At 36.8% G+C, this 24,167-nt stretch overlaps 1 protein-coding gene across 10 annotated transcripts in view; it reads right to left on the bottom strand.

The window, feature by feature from the left end:
* LOC5566589 (probable phospholipid-transporting ATPase IA) overlaps positions 1 to 24,167 on the bottom strand; it is a 328,884-nt gene that overhangs the window by 188,208 nt on the left and 116,509 nt on the right. The gene's annotated exons all lie outside the window — the stretch shown is intronic.

The raw sequence follows: 24,167 nt of genomic DNA, 5'->3' as shown, positions 1-24,167 counted from the left end.
GAGACTATGTATTTGCAGTATTTGCAGAATAAGGCCCACTTTGTTCACCCTAATGCACGCACACCCCATTCTTGTCACGAAGCACTGATATGCCGAAAAATTTCACTCCGACACCTCAACCACAGACAGACAACGACACTCGCAGTAATGTCATCATCTGCCATTTCCGTAATGCTGTCGTGCTTGTTAACGCTAACCATATTGGTTACCGCTGCCAGACACGATTGCCGCCGCATGCCGTTGGATCCAGTCCCGACAAATTGTTATCAAACGTGCGGAACTGAAAGGACTCGATACCTCAGTCTGACTACCGTGCGTGGAAAAAACGCGTACCCTTTCGAATTATTTCACAGATTTCAGCAAAAAGGGTTTTGCCGAGATTCCAATAGCTGAGATTTCGATAACTTTCAATACCGAATCTGAATTCTATTTTAACGAGATGTACAATACAATACAATGCAATACAAATTTATACCGAGATTCAGGCTAACGTAAGCTAGATTCGGTAAGCATTGACCGAGACTCGGAAAATTGTTCTTGAGATATCAGTTGTTTGATTTTCGAAAATCCGTTTACCAAGGTCGATTTCCGAATTGAAGTATACACATTCGGAGTTATATAAAACTTCAACAGCTGCAAAACTTAACAATTCGCATGATTTTTTCAGCTTCAATTTTTTTTCCGTGGAAATATAGCTTAGAATATAAATTATATTTAGTTTTGAAACTCGAATTTTTGGGTATTGAATGATTCCACTTAATGTCGTAGCATTTTCTACGATCCATAATTATTCAATTTTCAATCAAAACATGATTTTATATGTAAATTTCATATGTATGTCGATTGTCGGTTCAACACGGTTCCAATATTGCCGGCACTAGCCACCCGCAAGTTGTCTTCAACTTCAATGACTGAACTGTAAAAGTCAATTACCGGAGCTGATGGATAAAAATTGCTCCACGAAGCACAAAATGGCATACGTTGACATTTAGCGGATGAGTGCTGATTTTGTTCCGCGGTATGCATTCGTTACGGTTCTGTGTTTTAGGAAAAATGCGAAATATCAGTGGTTTCTGTGCACCTTTTATGTCCTGCATTCAGATGGGTGTATTACTATATCCTACTCATGGTTTTACAGAAGAACTGTAAACCGGGGTAATTCGGACGGGTTTCCAGAAAAAAAAACATAATATTTGTGTATTCCGTCTTGAAATACTTCATTTTATATTTTTTAAACTACTAAAATGAGTTGAATCATTATCAAACTCAAATAAGTGGCGTTATAACCAATTACGACAATGCATCAATCAATGTAATAAAGTAAGATTGCTACTTAGTTCAGTAAAAAAAATCACACAGACTGACGAAATTTTTTGTTGTTCTAAAATGTATGTAATCTTATTTGTGATACTATTTGTTATGTAAAAATTGCCCTTAGTTCATCAGAAGAAAATAGTTATCATTGTAATAGGCTGTTTTTCATCACGCCATCATGAAACAGTCCACTTTCCTTCACCGTCTTTTGTGTATCATACGAATTAATTAAACACCTGATTTCAGTTCCATAATAACTCATTACGCAACGCTGGTTCATAACGTAACTTACTTGTGTTGCATAATGGCTAATGAGGCACCATTTTGCAATGAACTCACCAAATTTTGGCTCGCTGATTTCAAAAATGCTTTCAGAATGTTCGTGATACTACAGTTTTTGAGAAAAATAATGGTTTTCTATTCACAAAATTCGACTTTTTTTTCATATGCAAAGAATGTTATAAATATAATTTGATTAGCACAATCATACCCTAACATCGGAAAATTTTGTACTTCGTATTTTGTTTTTACGGAAATTCCAATTTATTTTCAACGATTATAGACATAAGTTCTGCACTTTTAAATTTTTGCAAAGATTTTACTTATTTAAGATTTTTATTTTAAGATTTTATTTAAGCAGTCTGGATAAAATTATCAAATAACACATGAATGTTGCTAATATCCAATCTACAAAGTATACCGTAACTACGCTAACGCTAACGCGAACGCTTACGAGTTAAGCAAGCATCTGATTTCAGTTTCATAATAACTCATTACATAACGCTGATATATAACGTAACTTACTTGTGTTGCATAATGGCTCATGAGGCACCATTTTGCAATGATCTCACCAAATTTTGGCTCGCTGACTTCAAAAAGGCTTTCAGAATTTTCGGTGATACGTACAGTTTTTGAGAAAAATATTGGATTTCTTTTCACAAAATGTCGTATTTTCGTTGAAATTCGACTTTTCTGATTCATATGCAAAGAATTTTATAAATGTACTTTGATTAGCTTGATCATACCCAATAATAGATAAATTTTGTATTTTTTTTTTCGAAAAACTTCCTGTTTTCTTATGCAATTCTATGTTTTTGCGGACTTTTCAATTTATTGCTGTGTGCATTTGAAATGCAAATATAAAATGCGGGAACACCAAACGCGGTAAGATTTTTCACAAGTAATGCGATGTCAAAGATAGATTTTTCTTGCTAGGGCGGCGGTGATTTACGTAATCGTTGCTAGGTGTCCTTTGATTATTTTGTGTTACCGCATTTGGAGGAGGTTTACTTAACATTTGCATCTCAAATGCAAACAGCAATATTATCTACGATTAAGCTACGATTTTAAATTTGAATATCACGAACGGATTCACAAAACTCCATATTTTCATAGATTTTTTTTCTATGATGGGAATTTGACCATTTAAAAACTGTGTCATAACAGTTTTTAAATGGTCAAATTCCCATCATAGAAAAATTGGATTTTACATGTTTACAGAACTCCACTTCTCAAGGAAAACTGTTTTTATTGTCTTAAGATCACAGACTTTATCTCTACCTTCCAAAATGTATGGATGATATCGAGATATTTAATTAATCCTATCTGTTGAAGATGTTATTAGATTTTATATGAAAACACTTGTTATATTTTAACACTTCACTCCACTTTACACCCATTCACTACACTTTCACCCATTTTACAAAAAAATGGAAAAAAAGAAATACAAAACAACTCCGCCGCCAAGTTAGCCAAACCTATTTATGTTCGTACGACCGCTCGACGAACTGTCTGATTTTGTTGCGATGCAACAACAAAACAACAGGTTTCAATCAAATGTGGCTCTTGAATAAGCTTGAAATCTCTGGAGGAATTCCGGTTGCGAAATCCTCATAAGAAATGTCTGGTAAAATCCCTGGAGCAATATCTGATAACCCTCGTGAATTCGTTGAGATCCCTCAAGAAATTCCGGGAGGACCCCTTTAAAGAATTTCCTAGAGAAACCCCCGGAAAAAAATGTGGAAAAATTCCTTAATAAATTCCTATAGGAATCCATAGTAAACAGCCTAATGGAACTCACAATAACCGCAGAAGAATTCCTGTAGGAATCTATAGAAGAATTTCTGAGAAAATTCCTAGTGAAACTTCTGATTCCATCCTTGGAAGAACTTGTGATGTAATCTCTGGAGAATTTCATGACGAAATACATAGGGAAACTCTTGACTGATTTCCTGTAGGAATTCCAGGTAGAATCTCTGAAAGATGAATGAACTCCTGATGGAAACTCTGAAGGAACTCCTGATGAAATCCCTAGAAGAACTCCAGTTGAAAGACTTGAGGAAATTCCTGATGTTATCTTATGAGAGTTCTTTGAAAGAGTTCTGGAGGAATTCCAGTAGAAATATCTAAAGGAACTGCTAATGAAATCCCTAGAAGAACTGTGATGAAAGCCCTAAAAGTACTCCTGATAGAATCTTTGTAGGTACTTCTGATAGAATCCCTGAAGGAACTCCAGATGGAATCCTTGGAGGAGTTCCTAAAGATATTCTAGAAGGGCCTCCTGATGGAGTCATCGAAGGAACTCCTTATGAAATCCCTAGAACAACTCCTGATGGAATCCCTAGAGGAACTCCTGATAGAATCTCCTGGAGGAATTCCAGGGAGAATCTTTGGAGGAACTCTTGATGGAATTTCTAGAGAAACTCCTGACGGAATCCCTAGAGGAGTTCCACGCGGAATCCCTGGAGGAATTCCAGATGTAATCCCTGAAGGAACTCCTGATGGAATCTCTAGGAAAACATCTGATGAAATCCCTAGAAGAACTCTTGAAAGAAACCATAGAGAAACTTCAGATGGAATCCCTACAAGAACTTCAGATGGAATCCATAGAGTAACTTACGATGAAATTCCAAGAGGCACTTCCGATGGAATCCCTAGAGGAACTTCTGATAGAACCCCTTGATGGACTCCTGATTTCTAGAGGAACTATTGATGGAATCCCTGGAGGAAATTACATAGGTAATTCCTAGTTGACTTCCTAGTTAAACAACTGGACAAAATCTTAATTTGTGGAAATCCATGAAGGAATTTTGATAGAATTCCAAAAAAAATCCTGCATCTTGGAGGAATTTCAGGTGAAATTCCTGATAGAATCCTCGTGCAATTCCTTGTAGAAATGCAACTGCATAAAAGTATGGAATTTCGTAAATAAAAACCTTATTTTCATTAAAAAAAAAATTATAAATGGTGTAAAAATTTGTGGACTTAATTAATGTGAATGATTTAATCAAATTCTTTCAACATTAGAACGATTTTGGTAAGGAGATATAATTAATTGTTGTGGATAATTAGTTACATGAGTCATTGGGGCTCAATCAGCCTGTTGATCAGAACGAAGTAAATAAATAAATCTCCAAGACTTATTCAAACAGACTCAAATCAGAAAAGTTAACAAACTTACTTTATTAATCCTACGTGTTTCGCCGACAAAATTCTACACGTTCCGCTCTAAACCAACTCGATTTTTCACTTTTAGAACGTTTAATTTCCGAATTTACAAAACGACGATTAAGTAAGATTCTCCACTTTCGCAATCTAACCGCTACTATCGTCGCTCCGGAGAGACAAAGTGACTTAACCACTGGTACAAAAACGTCGATAGTAACGGATTGAAACGGCTTATCATTTTATCATACAATTTTTGTGGGAAATGATAGGAACTACCTAGTGTTTTAACGCGAGCTGATTGCATGCAAAATTTTAAGCGATGTACACGGTAAAAAAATGTTAAAAATGGGATAATTTTAAAACAGTTTTTGAAAAAAGGTTGTAATTCTTCTTAATTAACTTTCTCAAAACCGTATGAAAGTTACTTACGTCGAATTGAAAAAGTAATCGAGAAATGTTAATAATAAGATGAATTTCAATCAAAATTTGCACTTTGGTATTTTGCAACAACCACAAGAAACCCTCTTTTCAAATAGAATCCATTGCAAATGATGCGTGATATACTGTTTCCTAGTATAATCAATATCACCCAATTTTACGGTACTTGTCCACTTTCAGCGATCGTATGAGCTCCTGTTGAACTTTGCCCAACAAAACCGCGCGCAAAATCGCTGCTAAATTGAGTTAAAGTGGGTACACTATTCCATTGGGGCTTCCATTTTGTGCTCGATGCGACGGCGGCGACATACCTATGGTAATGGAAGCCAATATCGTTTATTCTCACATAAATCTTCATTAACAACTTCAACTGTCTTGTCACCGTCATCGTTGTATGGGCCAATGCCGTAGATGCACAGATGTCCGGTTTTTTTTAGAAGGCTGGCAAAATCCCAGTTTTCGAGCATGTTGTTGAATGTCGAACGAAGCCAAAAATTAATCTGCAAAATCAAAATATAAAGAAAACATTCAAGAAAGTGATCCGAAAAACCTTGATTTTTTACCTTAACCTGGACTATTTCATCTTCACCAAAAGCCTTGCAAAATTTAGTTTTCAGCATAAGTTTTTCTAAGGTTTCTCGTTATTACTTAAAAGACAATTTACACCGTCTTCAGCCAAAGGCTGCACAGACTGAACATAACTAACATTAGACAACGGACACACGGAGCGACCAGTGGACCAGTGAAGAATTTTTCGTTTGACGGAAAGTTTTCTCCGACTGGGGCGGGAATCGAACCCACACTCCGTAGCACAATACGCCTAAGCGACTGACGCCGCTAACCGCACGGCTCAACAAATTTAAATTAAATTAGTATTCTCTTGTCTAAACAGTAAAGGCTAAGGCCCCAAAATATATTAAAAAAACAGCAAAATAGGGTTTGCAACCTTAAAACATGTCCCACAAAACTTTCCCAGAGAACAATAACCGTAAAAGATTCGGAATTCGTAATTTTTGCCATGAATTTATTAATCTGAACCACTGTAAGACGGTAGAGCACTTGTGCCAATGATGATGGTGTCGCTCGCGGGTCACTATACTTGTCCTGTCACACCATACGTAGTGATTCTTTACTTTCTTTCTTGGATATCGCTACGATGAGACAAGTGCAAGCTGAGAGCAGCGGAGCTGGCCGAAATACAGTCAACTCTCCATAACTCGATATTGAAGGGACCATCGAGTGAGAGAGATATCGAGTTGTAGAACACAAAACCAGGTCAAATTCGATCCAAAAAACCATCGAGTTAAGTAGTTAATTCGGTTTTTTCATCTACTTATAGGTATTCTATTGAACAGCTCGAAGATTTATTACCATCGAGTTAGCCATGAAAAGCAACTTTTACTATGGTTCTCCAACTCGATATCGAGATACAGAATATCGAGCAGGGGGAGTTGAATGTAGTTCCATCTTAGAAGGGTTTTAGCGGTAGTATACATATGCACATGTTCCTTTTGATACCGGTAGCAATTTCTAGGTCAGAATAAATATCCGATAGGGAAGTCTCTAGCTAGAGACATATCGTTTTCCCGACACTTTCGATTTACTGCATCATTACAGCTTTGTAGCCCCCCTTGGGAACGAAAATTGCCCACAAAATTGTTTATATGAATGTGCAGAAGTGCTAGAAGTGAAGGTGTCGAAGTAGTACTCAACCCTAGTAAGTTGTTTTGCTTTTTTTCTTTACAGTTTTCAGCATATGAGGAACAAGTGATAAGGCGAGGCTTTCAGAAGGGTAAGTACATAGAGCGCAAAGGGCATCCTTTTCGAAATGGGTGGAAGTTATTTGCGGTAGACCTGATGCCAAGGCGGAGGAAAGAATTTTATGGTAAATTTATGCCCAAACCCCACCGCACCTCCCATAGCAGATAAAGATGATTGCGGTTGAACTTGAAAATGAAGCGGGCAATTATGGGCGAAGTGGAAGCTGTAAGCTGTAAATATGCATTACATAGAGCATTTTGTACGTTATTCCGCGAACAAAAATTCAATCAGATCTCACGAGTGATTAGCGATTTTCCATCAACAAATCGGCCAACTTCCGACTATTTAGGTTCCTCCAGATCGTTCAACTCTCAGCGTATTTTATCTTCAGACTTTTTATTTCTAGCGTCTAGCTTCTAACTTCTAACTGAATTCAAAATTGAATTTCCAGTCTGCAGCAAGGCATAGACAATGGGCATTGGAAAAGAACGTCCAGTTCACCTTACCTAAATGTTATAGTTTTTTACCTGAAACTGATTTTTGGTGACTATTTTTGAATCTGCAGTCAAATTAAACATATGCACATAAAAACTAAAATCTAGCATAAACTCGAAAATACCAGCATAGGGTAGGACTGGGAACTATAAGTAGAAAACCATTTTCATAAAATATTTGAAGAGGGCATGGATGTATTTAAAAACGGTTTATGGACAAAAGATCAAAAGCCAAAGCGTCAAAAGTTCAAAATGTAGAAAGAGAAAAGGTCGAAAATGATTTGCTTGGTGGAATTTTTTTTCCTTTTTTAAAAAAAGATGTTGGACCATTTGTTCCTAGTTTTTTGTCCTTCGACCTTTTGTACTTTCGACCTTTTGCCTTCTGTCCTTTCGTCCTTTTGTCTTTCGAGCTTTTGTCATAGATTCTTATTTCTATAGAAAAATATAGGCAAAATAATATTAAATTGCATAGAATATTTAAAAATCTTGCTTAAAAATATCAAAATTTAGGAGTAATACACTTCAGTTGAATATTTTTGTTTTGTAAATTTATTGACGATTTTTTTACCCTAATTTCGATTATAGTTGTCGTGATTTTCTTAACTAAAACTAGAACTTATATTGCCTGTTCCCAGTTCAGTAAAAAATGAGAATGATCTGAATGCCTTTTTGTAATTAAAGGAAAGAGCGTAATTTATTTTCTCTCCAAAAGAATTGCTCTCTAGACTTCCTAAAAATTTGTGGCATGTTTTTTTTTTTTTGCTCGGGAGCTGTCAGTTCAATCGAAAATGGCATCGAATCAACAAGCATTTCGCAAGCGTGTTGTACGGTTTTACGGTTTAACCGTACGTGCCAAAAGAAAGGAACCCGACCAACGTGCCCCAGTGCCGTCCTATTGAGGATTTTCTTAGCTCCCTCAGTGCCCTAGTGTACAAGAATAATTCCCAAGTTACATTTTTAGTTTTTTCATTTACTACAAGCTGTTGTTACCACCATATCGTTAAAACTCATGTTAGAACTTATTAGTCTTAATAACCTTAATAAACCTTTGATAAAACTCCGTTAAGCCCGAAAAGGCCCACACAGGAGGTTGTTAAGACTATACCTTAAAACCGTTTCTAAACTTCTTAGTTTTGTATCGTATGAATACATCTACCCTTGTAGTATGCTATAAAACATTCATAAGAGCTATTGTATAGCCTTATTGAGCTCAACTAGCGGTATTAAATCTTTTGCGATATCCTAATACACGGAATAAAACCAATGTTGAGAGCATATGATTGAACAAACATCAACCAATGATTTGTTTGTAAACCATAACCTTTTTTTGATATTGAAACCATCATGATGTCTGCCGACTCATAATAATAAATTAAAATAATCATTTTTTGCGTGGCAGAAAATTTCCTTACTATCGCGTGAAATTCCTGCCAACAAAAATTTACTGGTGGAATGACATAAAAATTTTCGATTTACAGCAACGCGCCACAATTACGACATCATTATTGGCTATCCAATATTTTACTCCATTCCATTTTCAGAATGATTTCATGCTCATCTCAATCATAAATTGGAATTTCCTACGCATATTGAAATTATCAATCCGAAACGGCGACAATAAAAATGTATTCCATCCAGTTAAATATTGCTGGTCTTGTGTGGGATGGTTTAAGATCAATTGGTGATTATTCCACACAATATAATCATTCATAATTGCTTTTGATCTTAAGAACCCATGCGCAAAACCCTCACTGGCTGAAATATTCCTAAATCAGAATATTTGTTCTGCACTAAGACAAATTGGTTTTTTGAGAGCCTTGACTTAAACTTAATGCACTCAGGAAAGCTAGTGCTGTCAAAAAGGTAAATAAATCGGAAGATTCAATTTTGTGATGTAATTCATTTTATTAAATCTGTGCCGTTATGTATTTAACTGTTTTATATTGGAATAAATTGTTATAATAAAGCCCGTCGTGCTTGATCGGTTGTATTGATGCAGAAAACGGTAAGTGATAAGTGCCTGAAAAATGAAAGCTTTTTTCGTGTAGCTCAGCTGTTGTGTGCAGCATAGTTGTCCCACTAGAACGGGAAGTTCAGGCAAGTATGGGAAAAATATGCGATATTCTGTTAATTCTTCGAGAGGAATATTTGTCATTTCTATGTCTGCGTTCTGATTAATCCATAATTCACTACGTGATTATCATTATCAACATAATGATATTGATAACCACACGCAGACTGCATTCCAATAACATGCATCAGACAGTTGAGATTTAAGAAGGCTTTAACATGACTTAGAAGTTTTACTTATGCCTTGACAAGACAAGCAAGATGAGGTTTTAAGTATAGGTTTTAATAAGCACTACACAGCTCCTTCAAAATACAATTTATTATCAAAAAATGTAGCCAGCAAATAAGTTTTAACAGGAGGAGCTCTTGTAGATATCTACAAAGCAATTTAAAGTGGGTTTCATCGAAAAGAAACGTTTGGCACTTTGCAATGCTTTATTAAATCTGTTAGGAATGGATACATCTCTAATAAAACCTCCATAAATAACATCTAAGATCAAAAAGCACTGAAATTGTTACTTGGGTTGGCGGGTCAAGGATACGAAGCAGTTGACCACGAGGATCCGGAACTGTATCCGGAAGATGGACGTCAGTGCCGTGTAGCGCTCTTGTGCGAACATCGCGACTAAATTGCGTCGTACGGCTGATGAGGACCCCTTCTTCTCTAGTTCTCTCTTTTATTCTCCCGCTTTTCTTCTTCTTGTTTTTCTTGGCATTACGTCCTCACTGGGACAGAACTCGCTTTTCAGCTTAATGTTCTTATGAGCATTTCCACAGTTATTAAATGAGAGCTTTTTTTGCCAAAGTTGCCATTTTCGCATTCGTATATCGTGTGGCAAGTACGATGACACTCTATACCCAGGGAAGTCAAGGAAATTCCCATTACGAAAAGATCCTGGACCTACCGGGAATCAAACCCAGACACCTTCAGCATGGCTTTGTTTTGTAGCCGCGGACTCTAACCACTCGTCTAAGGAACTCGTGACGTCACTATTTGCTCTGCATAAGAACAGCGTGAGTATGAAAGAGAGAGCTAGCGGCACGCTTCAATGATCTGCGCCACCTGAGTGATTCCCGAACCTTGAAAGGCAGGCGCTGCCTTTCCATCTTCCTTCGCTTCTCTGTCTTCTTCCGTCGTTCATCCTCTTCATCCCTTCTCGCTTCCTTCTCCTCCCGACTTCACCCGGCGGCAGAGGTTGTCATCAGTACGTGTTTGGGAGATGTCCGAACTGATGGTACCCTGACCCGGTGATCACACATACTGCCGCTGACGATATTGTTCTGTCTGCGCTTGCTACTCTCATGGCCATGAGCCGGAACGTGCTGTTGAGCTTGTCCCGATTGCGCTTGGTTTGCAGTCCGGTATTCCTTATCTAAGTATCGACGATGATACGCTAGCCATAAGCCGCCTCCTACTGCTTCTCGAACCATGAGCGTTCGGCATGATCCTTGTAAGTGCGTTGGTCACCTTTGCCGCCTTCTCACATGCATAGTCGACGTGGCGGTTGAAGTTTAGCCAATTGTCTATCATCATGCCCAGGTTTCTAAGCGACCGCTGTGATGCTATGATATGTCGCTCAACGGTAATCTCAGCGTGTTGAACCGCTTTGCGATTGCTGACTAGTAGCAGCTCCGTTTTGTGGTGGGCTATCTTCAGCATGACACCATTCATCCAGTTCTCGACCGTGCCCATTGCTTCCGTGGCTAGCACTTCCACTTCCTCCAGCATTTCGCCTATTACTGTTAGCACGACGTCATCAGCAAAGCCGACGATCTCGACGCCCATGGGTAACTCCAGTGATAGGACCCAGTCGTACATCACATTCCACTGCGTCGGACCCAGTATGGACCCTTGTGGAACTCCCGCCGTTACTCTTAACTCCTTTCGGCTGGCGTTGGTTGCATACACCAACACCCGATTCTCGAAGTAGCTCTGCAGAATCCGGCACAGATAGTCAGGAACCCGCATTCTGTGCAGCGCAGTGGCGATGGCCTCCCAACCGAGGTATTGAACGCGTTCCTAATGTCTATCGTAACTACGGCGCAGTAACGATTTCCTCTTCGTTTTTGCTTCGATGGCTTCTCGGCCTCTCCAGAAACGTTCAAATTGGGTCTAACGTCAGCTTTCTCTTCCGGAATCTGAACTGTCAAGCTGATAGTCCGTTCTCGCTCTCCGTACATTTAGCCACCCTGTTTAGGATGACCAGTTCAAAGAGTTTGTCCAGTGTATCCAGCAATCATATAGGCATGTATGATGAGAATTTTTTTCCCTGTTTTGGAGCGTCTTGCTGGGTAGTGCTTCGTGAGGCCCAAGCAGGACAGTTCGGTTTTGCGTCGTCCGTTAGATTTTGCTCACGATTTCGCGCGTTTTCGTCACCGGAGATTATTTTTTTTCCCTGTTTGGAGCGTCATGCTGGGTAGTGCTTCGTGAAGCCCAAGCAGGACAGTTCGGTTTTGCATCGTCCGATCGATTTTGCTCACAATTTCGCGCGTTTTCGTCGCCGGAGAATTTTTTTTTTCCCTGTTTTGGAGCATCTTGCTGGGTAGGTATTTGGGAAGGCCCAAGCAAGACGGATTGTTTTCGGAACGTCAAGAAGTTTTGCTGTCAGTGTCAGTTTTGTGTTCAATCGAGAATGGATTACCAACTGGTGAGTTCGTTTCATGCTTATGATAACACATTTTTTCTTGAAAGCGTAACTTTTATGTAATATTAAAACAAACTTTGTATGGTTCGTCACTATAAGTGTCGGCATTATGCTATTTTCTTATACAATTTCAATATACATATATTTTTCTCTTTTTGACATTATTGAAAATTATCTTTTGAATTGTTCGACATTGTGAATGTTGACGTATTTTTTAAAACTTCTACCATATCGAGACAAAATGCACAGTAATACTCATATGTCATTTTCAAACAAACTATGTATGGTTCGTCACTACAAGTGTCGGCATTATTCCTGTTTCATATAATTTAAATCTATACATGTAATTTTCAGTTTTCGTCATTAATAAAAACGTCTTTTGAATTGTTCGACAATCTATAATGTCGATGTCGATCTATAATGTTGACGTATTTTTTAAAGTTTCCAAAAACCAAAAACTTCTCGAGACAAAAATACAAAACTAGCTTTAAATATAAGTCGTATATTTCCCCCTTGTCCATGGATCGCATCACCGACCAGAGGTGACTCCCAGATCTTTTCCTCCCTCACTAATAAACACCCTTCCCGTGGTGATTGTGGAGATGCAGAGGTATTCTCGGTCTCTAGAAGCAACAATCATTACACCCTAACACTCCTTCCCCATCCCAACTGACTGTAAGGACTTGGCCGGCGCCGTTATTGATCAATAATATTAGATCTGCTAAAATTGCACTTCGAGAGTAAGCGGAAACTCCCATCCCTTATTCATTTGGATCGTAGTGCAATTCTTACCAGTTCCGATCAATCACGGAGTAGCAACCATTGACATGTACAGTCAGTCTATGCTATGCTATGCTATACTATGTATCCAGCAATCATATAGGCATGTATGATGATGGATCACCGGGTGGTTTTCCTAGCTTCGGTAGCAGCACCGGTGGTAGGTCATTTGACATAAAGTCGTTTGGCATAAAGCCATTTGGCATAAAGTCGTTTGGCATAATGGTTATTTGGCATAAAGTCGTTTGGCATAATGGTCGTTTGACATAATGGTCGTTTGGCATAATGAGTCTGAAACCAATAATTTCTCAATTTTTCGTATTTACGTTTCCACTGAATCTCTCTGATGACATCAGGCTTGTTTTGGAGTCAATTGACAAAATGACACTTTATTCAACAATCATTCGCTCTTGAATAAATTTAATTATATTAGGAAAGTTATTGCCAATAGTATTTTATTATTCAGAAATTACTTCTCTCAAATATTATTTCTTCTTTTGAATTTCGCTATTGGAACAAATTTTTGCACTGAAGATTTTTATATATTTGACACAAATTTACCCTTCTTTTAATTGTTCTAATTTTTTTTTCTAAATATGATATAACCATAATTATAGGTATGAAAACTGTTGATTTAAAATTTCAATAAATGTCTCCTTCTTTAATGCATTCTTTGGAGCTATAGTTTTTAAGTATTCTTGTATCCAACTGACAGAATGGCGACGATCGATAACATTGATCTGCTCAAATTATCAGCGAAAACAGAAATCGATTACTGCAGTTACCTCGATGGGTTGTGTTACTTTCCCCCGAGTGTCGGTTCCCCGAATGCTGTTTGCCCAAACGCCAGTTCCCCAAATGCCAGTTTGTTGTAACTATATACATTTCAGGGTGGTGAACAAACTGACCATCTAATATGCACCCTTCTTTATTTAATTGGCGGTTCTTTCGAGTTTTACCGTCTTCAGCATTTTTGCCAACATGTGTATAGCCCAGAATGACAGACTACTTCCTGCTTTTGTCTGTTTATCGTTCTTTCTCGTCACCACTTTTCGGGGAAACCAGTCATTCGGGGAAATGGCATTCGGGGAAAAGTAGCACAATCACTTCGATGATTTTGAACGCATTTTTTATGTCTTTTCGTTTTATTATGCCGCAATAATTTTTGGCGTCCATTCTTCTATTTGTTTAATTATAAATTTTGCCTTCTTTTAAAAATAGGCTGTTCTTTATATTAATACTATTATAAATTTTACTATTTAGTAAAGCTAAATGTTAACCACTTTTATATTTTGCTGTTTTACCAATTCTTACCAGATGTGTTGTTAGAATGATAATTACTTTAGAACCTGCCAATATTAAACATATTCTTTTTTTAGGATAAACGCGTGATCTCCTTCCGAGGTATGCTGGAAAAAATATTACTTCAATCACAAATTTTTCCTTCTCTCGATAATAGACGGTGTTTTTGATGTACACTTCCAAAATTAGAATTTATACTGAACCGTTAAAAAGTTTTGCCACAAATATTATCTTTTAAAGATGTGTTGTTCATTTGAGCTATGATGTGAAAAGATTTTTTTGCGTTAGAGCCTTAAACATTTTAAACGAAAAATGATCTGCTCTCGTATGTAGGCTATTTTTGCATTAAGTCGCATCTTTGGATAAGAGCTTTTGAAATTTTGCAAAAAAAAATCCATTCTTCAATCAAGTAATTTTCATCGAGTGTTACGTCCTAACTGGGACAGAGCTTGATCTGCAGTGAAATATTTTATGGGCGTGCTCTTGATGAATAACTGCGAACTTTCTTTTTCAATTTACTTTTTTTTAATATGTATATCGCAACAAGCTCAAAGATACTCTATGTTCTGAGATGTAGAAACCCGTTAGCAGTTTTATTTAGTAATGCTCTCTAATATCACAACAATTTTTGAAATTCTTAGGTTGGAAGATCTCTGAACAAACACCACGCTTGTTTAGGACCTACCAATTTTTTTTTGCTTTGGGTTAGGTGGTGTTGATCTCGGTAAAACCTTAAAAAATGCCGATATTTATTTTAAGTCAATCATTATACCAAACGGCCATTATGCCAAATGATCATTATGCCAAACGGGCAATATGCAAAACGACTTTATGCCAAACGGCTTTATGCCAAACGACTTTATGCCAAATGGGGTACAATCAGCAGCACCAGTTTCTGGATCTTCCATAAATCTGGAAAGTGACCTTCGTCCAGTCATTTCTACATCACCTTCCGGAGCATATCCGGGTACGCTAGGATGGCCGCTTCAAGTACCACATTCGGTATTCCATCCGGTCATGGGGCCTTTTTCACCTCCAATGCTTTCGCCACTGCAACAAGCATCCTTACTAAGGGTGTAGAATAGCACGGCTGTCAGCTCTGTAGTGTGGTTCCTATGACCACGCAGTCGTGTCCATGTTTTTATGCTGCCAGTCTTCCATAATCAGGATGACGCCTGCCTGGATCCTAAAGCACCGGGTGGCGCTCCTGGCAATGGACTAAAGTACTTCGAAAGCGGTACGGGTCGCTTGTACAGAGACGTGCTTGCGGACCTGTGGGTTTTTGTAGTAGTTCAACAGAGCCATGCATTGAACCGCCGCCACGTCCAAGGCAACCTCCCCATGGACTCACTGGAAACCGGTAAACTAGATCCAAAGCCCAGTCAAGCCAACTGCCCGAGCAAAGCTTGAGATCATATTGAAAACTAATTTTGATGTTGTGATGTCGTGAGTTTTGATAACTCAGTTTGTTGTCATTTTGGTCGTTTTAACGGTAAAAATATCAAAACTGAGAGTAGAAGAATGTTCTCATGAAATCAAATTGAAAACTATTTTTGCTATCAGTTACAGCAAATTTAAAACTGTTTCTGCTATCATGGAGAGCAAATTGAGAATTCATTAAGATACACATATTTTCGATTGATATTGAAACGAGTTTGCCCCAAAATTAATGCTTTATTTTTATAATCTTATAGTGTTTACACAAGTACCTAGCACGAATAAATTAATAATTATACAAAATGAAAACATTAACAAAAAATAAAATTATAGCAGAACGAAAGCAAAATATGGTATCAAATATTTAAATGACAAATTGATATCAAATAATGTTATCAACTTGATGCTGAAAACAAGATAGGTTTTTAATTTGCTTTCTTTTTGATGTTGGACTTTGCACGGGTGGTGTCTTTAGCCTTCAGTTTTCAGTCTTCAGTCGTCAGTCGTCAGTCGTCAGTCGTCAGTGGTCAGTCGTCAGTCTTCAGACTTCTATTCAGTCTTCAGTCGTCAGTCTTCAGTATTCAGTTTTCAGTCTTCAGTCTTCAGTCTTCAGTGTTCAGTGTTCAGTCATCAATATTCAGTCGTCAGTCGTCAGTCTTCAGTCTTCAGTTTTCAGTCTGTTCTTCAGCCTGCTCTTTAGTTTTCAGTCGTAATTCTTCACTCTTCAGCCTTCAATCTTCAGTCTTCAGTTTTCAGTCGTCAGTCGTCAGTCTTCAGTCTTCAGTCTTCAGTCTTCAGTCTTCAGTCTTCAGTCTTCAGTCTTCAGTCTTCAGTCTTCAGTCTTCAGTCTTCAGTCTTCAGTCTTCAGTCTTCAGTCTTCAGTCTTCAGTCTTCAGTCTTCAGTCTTCAGTCTTCAGTCTTCAGTCTTCAGTCTTCAGTCTTCAGTCTTCAGTCTTCAGTCTTCAGTCTTCAGTCTTCAGTCTTCAGTCTTCAGTCTTCATTCTTCACTCTTCAGACTTCAGTCTTCAGTCTACAATCTTCAATCTTCAGTTTACAGCCTTCAGTCTTAAGTTTTTAAGTAGATGAAAAAACCGAATTTAGTACTATACCATTTAATTCCACTAGAGTTTGTATCCTTTGACAGATACGCGTATTTCGACCTCAACTGTAAGGCCGTCTTCAGTGTCGTGTACTAGACTCGACTTAAGTTTTTATTTTTAGTCTTTAGTCTTCAGACTTCAGTATTTAGTCTTCAGTCTTCACTCGTCCCAGCCAACAAATTTGTTCACATAACTGAGATTCAATTCAGTAAAGTGAACGCATATTCGGAAATAGAAGATTGTTTAAAATGCATAGATTCCCTCTATGTGCACAAAAGTGGAGGCCATATACGTATATTCCAGAAAAATCAGTGTGGTAAATACAACTTCAGAAGAGTTCGTTTGGTGCTTTCTATGATTTCGTGTATAATGATGTTTTGCATTTTATATGACTTCGTTTAAGCAAACAAACGTAAAATAAAAAATGTAAAACAAGAAGGAATTAGCCTCCATGCAATGATCTTCAGATCGCTAATCATATAGGCTACCACTGTGCTGTTCAGTCGCTTTTGAATGACACGGAAATTTGGAAAATATAAATCCAACATCTGCAACACCTACTTCTACCCATCCATACTGCAAAGGTGGCAGTGCCACACACCTTCAAGAGAATTTGTCGTTGGCTCATTTCATTAACACATCATTATCTATTTGTTCCTCATTTGACAATGATAGCAATTATAATTATTACCCAGCCTAAAATTATGTTTACAAATTGATATTAAAACTTAATAAAGTGAACGCTCACTCGTTAGAATCAAATTCTTTAGAACACATACATACAGTTGTGTTCAGAATAATAGTAGTGAAAGCCGATTTTCATACAAAATGCTCAACTTTAGCATGCTGTAACTTTGTTTTCATATGAGCTATCGGCATGAAATTTTGGCAGTGAACTACAAATATACTCAATTTCATTATCACAAAATTTGAAAAAAATCACACTACCGGCTAAAAAGTTAAGCACCAGGTGAAATCGCTCAAAATAATAGTAGTTTTTCTTTTGTAAATTTTTGTTCAGCAATAATTTTATAAAAAAATGGCTTGTTTATACATTTATGGCTTGGGTGAAAATGGTTGAAACGATGAATAAAGAAAAGTTCAAAAACTCAAAATACAGCAGATATTTTAATTATTAAAACTACTATTATTTTGAGCGATTTCACCTGGTGCTTAACTTTTTAGCCGGTTGTGTGAAAATTTTCAAATTTTGTGATAATAAAATTGAGTATATTTGTAGTTCATTGCCAAAATTTCATGCCGATTGCTCATATGGAGACAAAGTTACAGCATGCCAAAGTTGAGCATTTTGTATGAAAATCGGCTTTCACTACTATTATTCTGAACACAACTGTACATTATAAATAATTCATCATGATCAATACAACTCCTGACAAGTTGATTTGGCGTTTACTGCAACCAACGTGTATAACATTGCATTGCAGTTTGTATGATTTAATTTTTACAAACAAACCAAAGACAAGTAAAGAAAATAAAGTTATACAAGCCGCAAATTTCTGATCATCAGTTATTGAGTTATTACAACTAGGATAGCTGGCTATAAGAAGCAAGTGAAACGCTGATGGAACTTTCTGTGTAGTTTAACATATTAATCGAATAAATTTGTGCAACTGTAACAGAACATTATAAGAGTGAGGAACAAATACGGTCCGATTCGTGGCCTCAGCCGCTCCCCCAGTACGTCCGGTTCAAAGTGAAGTGATTATCATTTAGTACAGTTTGTAAAGAAATTGAATTGAAATTCGTATGAAAAGTGATTTCATTGTGTTTCGGCGAATCTTTGAAGTGAAATTATCCAGTTTTTAATTTGTTCATGAATGACTTTTGTTTCGATTTTTGCCTGGTTTAGCGAATCATCCGGCGACATGTAATCTTCCCTTGTATGATTTTACACATACATCATATGAACTTATATCTAATCTCTTATAGAAGATTATAATATGATCAAGTCAAGCAAAGTAGAAATCGTGGGGGAATGACAACTTGAAGTTATACAGGGTGTTTGTTTCCGGAGTTTAAGAATTTTGAGGGTAGATAGATCTCCACGAGTTATGAAAAAGTGCCTAAAGAACATAGGGTCGCAAGTCACTGCTAAGTGAATTAATCACAATTTAAAGTTTTTCAATTTTCTCATCTTTGACGCTCCATATCTAAACAACTATTAGTCGTACATTCAATCTCTGCGCACGAATCGAAAGCTTATGACCTCATCTTTCTTAGCTTCTTTGACATGAATTTTGTAGAAAATGGTTAACATGCATAAATAATGAAAAGTTTGCAAAAAGTGACGAAAGCATTTTTTCAGGTATTTTCATGAAATTTAATATGATAATGAAACTTCCTTTAAAATAGTTCTTCTACAAAATATGCATTATCTTGTTAGCTGCCAAAGTTTCTTTGGGAGCAACATTGTATGTTTTGTAGATTCGTCACAATATCACTTTTAATGTTGTGCACCAAACAGTAATAAATCAATCAAATAATTGCCGGTTTACCCTATTCGTTCGTATGTTCGTTGATTGCTGCCTTCGCGTGGGAATGAAGTGGATGGTGACGACGGATGTTGGTCGTGCCGAAGCGGAAGGAAAATGAATTCGCTTTGAAATTTGCGGCATGTCATCTTCGCTGCGGCGTTTGGTTTGTAAACAGTTGCGCATACAGATTCAATGCGTGCGCCGCATGACTGTCGTAGTAGCGAATGTGTGTTTATAACGCCCGACCCCTTTAAATTCTTCGCACTAGTAGCTGAGCTACGGTGCAGAGTGGATGGGGGGTGTGCGTGCGCGTGCAGCGAGAACTCAATTTGTGCATTTCTCGTGTATGACGTTGCACTTTTAATGCATTATTATGCTATTATAAGTCCTTTATACTTGAATTACATTTGGGATATAGGGATTAATAATCTTGACCCATATTGTAAGCGATACATAAAGATGGGCGAGGGAGTCATACAGGGGAAGAGGTCGGTTTTTAAGGAACCATATAGGGGGAAGGGAGGTGTGGCCAATGAACACGGTACAAACAAATTCTATTTTATGTTTTTGTATAAATCACGTGATTCATGGACAACCTCTTTTCACGCACCACGCGCGTCGTTGTAATGTTGTACTTGTAATGTAACCTCGTAAACCTCGCTCGTATTACACAGCACAAGCGAGGTCTTAGGTCAATTTCTCAATGCGGTGGAAATTAGAGAAAATGTATAACCCTAAACGACCTTCAATTGGCGGGATTCAAACCCACGATCAACAGCATGGTTCGCGGAATTACCGCTACGGCATATGATATGATATGTAGGAATATTATAATCGCGTAGAACATAGTTTTGCATAATGTGCCTTGCTAGAAAAGTCTATGAAACGAATTTTTTTCCTCTAGATAAATCTCATATTTTTTTAGAGATTGTTTTTTCTAGAGTTACGTTTTAACAGGAACCTGATCCTCAGTTAAATGCTAGTACTTCCACTGTTATTAACCGAGTGGTTTTCTTTCCAATTGATCAATATGTGCATTTCTAAGTCGTAAAGGTTTCTTTCAAAATCACAAGCAGCATTTCCAGAACTTTCAATAGAGATTGCTAAAGCAATTTTCTGCTCTTTTTCACGAAGAAAATTAGGAATTAAACTGGAGATAACTCAAAACAACAACATAGTAATTTGTTTGAGGATTGCTTCAGGAATGATTTCAAGAATTATTCGAGGAACTGCAACGAAGGGTTTTTCAAAAATTAATCTGGGAGTTTCTTGATCTTCCAATTTTTATTTCTGGAATGCTAGAGATAGTCGTGTCTCGGGTTTCCAACCCGACGGGGTCGCCTTTTAAAAAAATGAGTTCAGGTTCGGGTCGAGTATAAGAGATTTAGGTCGGGGTTCGGCTTGGAAAATGTTAGGTTTCGGTCGGGTTTGAGTCGTCTTTGGTGATCATTATGAACAGAGCAACAATCACCAACGAACATTTCTGCTAAATAAGAATTGAAAAGAACTCTCTCAAGCGTACTCCAACGTATGTCAGAAAAGTTTAATTTACTAGTAATTTCAAACAGGGCTTTTAGAAGGATTTTCTCAAAAATTGCTTCCAGAAAATATAGGGTTTGAGTTTGGAAACAAATTATTATTTCGGGTTTGGGTAGGGCCCGGGTTTTAAAAAAATAAAATATGTCTGGTGGGTTTGCGTTTATAAAATGTGAATTCCTACCAAACCTACTTTCTGGAGTTTCTCCAAAAGTTACATTTGAAATACCTCCAGGAAATTTGTCTGGAAATCTTCAACAAAAAAAAATTATTTCTGTAGAACACACTTTTGTATTTTCCAAGGACTTGTTTAGGTATTTCCACATTAAGTGGTTCTGAAATTATTGCAAAAGTTCTATTGAGAACTTTTCAAGTTGTTCCTTTTAGAATTCATGAAGAAGTTCATGATTTCTTCAGGCATAATTTTTGGAAATTCTAGATGAGTTCTATCTGGAATGTCTTCCTCCAAAAGTGTACCTTCAGGAAGTTTTGAAGAACCTCCTGATCATAGTAATCCTGGAACTCTGCATGAAAACCTTCGGATATTCCAAGTGATACTTCTGGGGTTTTATGCAATATTCTTCTTGAAATTCCTTCATGGTAATTTGACTATGAATTGATACAGAAATACGTATAGAGATGCTCTCAGGAAACAATCCAGTAATTACTTCAAGGATTGCTTAAAATATTGCTTTAGAGACACCTCCCGGTGTTCCAGAAAGGATTCCTTAAAACTGTTTCTCCAGGATTTTCTAAGAAACAGCCATCTTTGATTTTTCATCTGTTCTCTCAAGAACATTAAACTTATTTTCATTATTTTTTTTCTACGGTTCATACACAATAATAGAGGGTACTTCAAACATTTGCAAAATGACTTGAATAACTATTTTAAAATTTTCAGTGGTTTTCAGGTTTTTCCTCCAAAATTTTGCAAGTACCCTTCTGGATTAAATTTCTAATGCCTCATTGATCCAAAATATTGGTCAATTCAATGCTGAGAAAATATGACTTGTTTTTTTTTTCAGTTTAGTTTTCGACATGTATCACAAACTCAAGTATAAATTTGGTAAACAATATTCAAACAATTCCTACAAAGTAAGTTTTATTCATTCGACACGTCAACTGACCAAAAACTTATGTATGTTTTTTCAGGTGGTGACTTAAATTTAAACAAACTTAAACTTAAACTTAAACCACAAACGTAATCATAACGAACCAAACAGTGTGTCTTTAAACTATAAACTTTATCATGAAATTGACTATCCATTTTCAAACAAAAACAATTGCACCATTTACTTATCATATAATTCTTACCAATGAACTCACTACATCACTAGTTATATTTCGATGCTGATTTTTTGTTTTTTGTAATGAAAAAGTTGTTAATAAAATAGATATCGTTTTTGACGAAATTTGTCATATGAAACAAAGGAATTTTCAAGGGATCTTTTCTATGAATTCAGAAGGCTTATAAAGTTTTCATGGATGTAACAGTCACAATTTTTAATATGAAGACTCTAGTTGGATCAAGAATAAACTCCACGAGGACTTTTGCTTAATGCTATAAACTTTGTTGTTCTGAAGCCAAGCGTTTGAAATTAAGCTAACCTTTTTTAGAGAAATATGAATAAATTACTCACAAAGAGAAATAACCAACAAATTTACTGGTATAAAATACATATAGGGTCGATGAAGCCGCATGACTAAGAACAAATATTCGAATAAAATCCAAAAATAAAGTCAGTGGCATTGTTTTTACGTCTGAAAGCTTTTTATCACGGTTTTGTGAAAAAAAACATAAAAATACGAAAACAATTTTTTTGTATTTATTGTCGCTTGTGTAGCAGCCTATGATGCAAAGCAAAGTACAAATAAAAATCGTGTTTTTACATAACTTTTACATTTTTGCTTTAAAAAGTGGATCAATAGCTTTTGATTATACAAAAAAGTTCTTATTTAATTAATTATTTTGTTTTATGGAAAATAGTTTTTCTTAGTAATGCTACTATAGGAACAATAGGTTTCCTATAGATGCGAGGGAGCTTAAATTATAAGCAAAACTATATTTCGATCATTTTTTTTAACAAAATCGTGTTATGTATGAATGGTACTTAGGTAAATGGTTCCTGAGCTTCATGTTAAAAATATTTTGCAACGATTTGTATCAAAACGGCCGTTAAAAACTACTAGTGACTGTCTACTAAGGGAACACCGACCCTACACGAATTACGAATAATTTGAAAAGTAAAATTCCACCAAATTTGCTTTATTTTCACGTTTTCCAGAATTTCCCGGAGTCCCGGGATTCCCCGGGAAATGGTTATTTTATTTCCCGTTTCCCGGGAAATCAAATCCCGGGAAATTTGAAAACTCTAGTTATTTCAAGCCTAATGCAAAAATGTATTATTATAATAATTAAATAGGACATTTCCATTAGTTGTTCAAGAATCAAGAACAATAAGTCAGTAGAGAGATATAGAAGAAGTGGTGGCAAAATGAACAGGGGTGGCAAGATGAACATTGTGCCTTTTACCGAGAAAATAGAAATTTGATTGAATTTTTATCACGCACGGACGATTTAGAACAGTGGTCCTCAGCATAACTGGTTAAGCGGGCCATACCTTTACTCCTATTTTTTTTAAATCCGATAGAAACGACTCGACTAGAGTTTCTGTCGTCCAAAAATTTCGCTCTGCACGACTCTGTCAGTCGAGTTTTTCGATAGTTGTCACACAATTTGACTGGGTTTCTATCGGGGTCGACAGGTGACTTCTGAAATAAGCATGCCTATTGCGTTCAACAGTTACTACCAAAAAAATCCTTAGCCACAGTGAAACTAAAACTTTAGCGTAATTTTGGAACTAAAGTAGAAATATTAGGAAAAAACACTTTCTTTTTTGAAAACAAAAGCTACCGGAACGTCGCAACTTTGTAGTCTTGAAGAAACTGAGAGCCGCATACAGCCCGCGGGCCGCAGTTTGGTGACCACTGCCTTAAATAATACTGCTAGAATCCCTTCCAGAAATACCTCAGATAATATGTTCAGAAATATCTCCAAGAATGCCATCAGGAAATTATCGAGGAATACCATCAAAGATTCCTTCATGAATACCTTAGGGAATATTAGCACGTATACCACAAAAATGCCTCTAACGATTCCTCTAGGAGTACCTCCAAGGTTTCATACAGGAATACTTGCAGGGATTAAACCAAACACAACTCTAGGAATTCTTCTAGGAACATGAGATTTCTCCAAAATTTTACTACAAAGATTCTTCAAGGAAAACCTTCAAGCATTCCTCCAGGAATACCTGCTAGATTTCCCAAAAATAACGTTTAATTTTCCTA

The sequence above is a fragment of the Aedes aegypti genome, chromosome 3, assembly GCF_002204515.2.
Source record: "Aedes aegypti strain LVP_AGWG chromosome 3, AaegL5.0 Primary Assembly, whole genome shotgun sequence".
NCBI lineage: Eukaryota > Metazoa > Arthropoda > Insecta > Diptera > Culicidae > Aedes > Aedes aegypti.
Note: the sequence above shows the minus strand (reverse complement) of the source record. Positions and strands in the feature narration are given on the sequence as shown.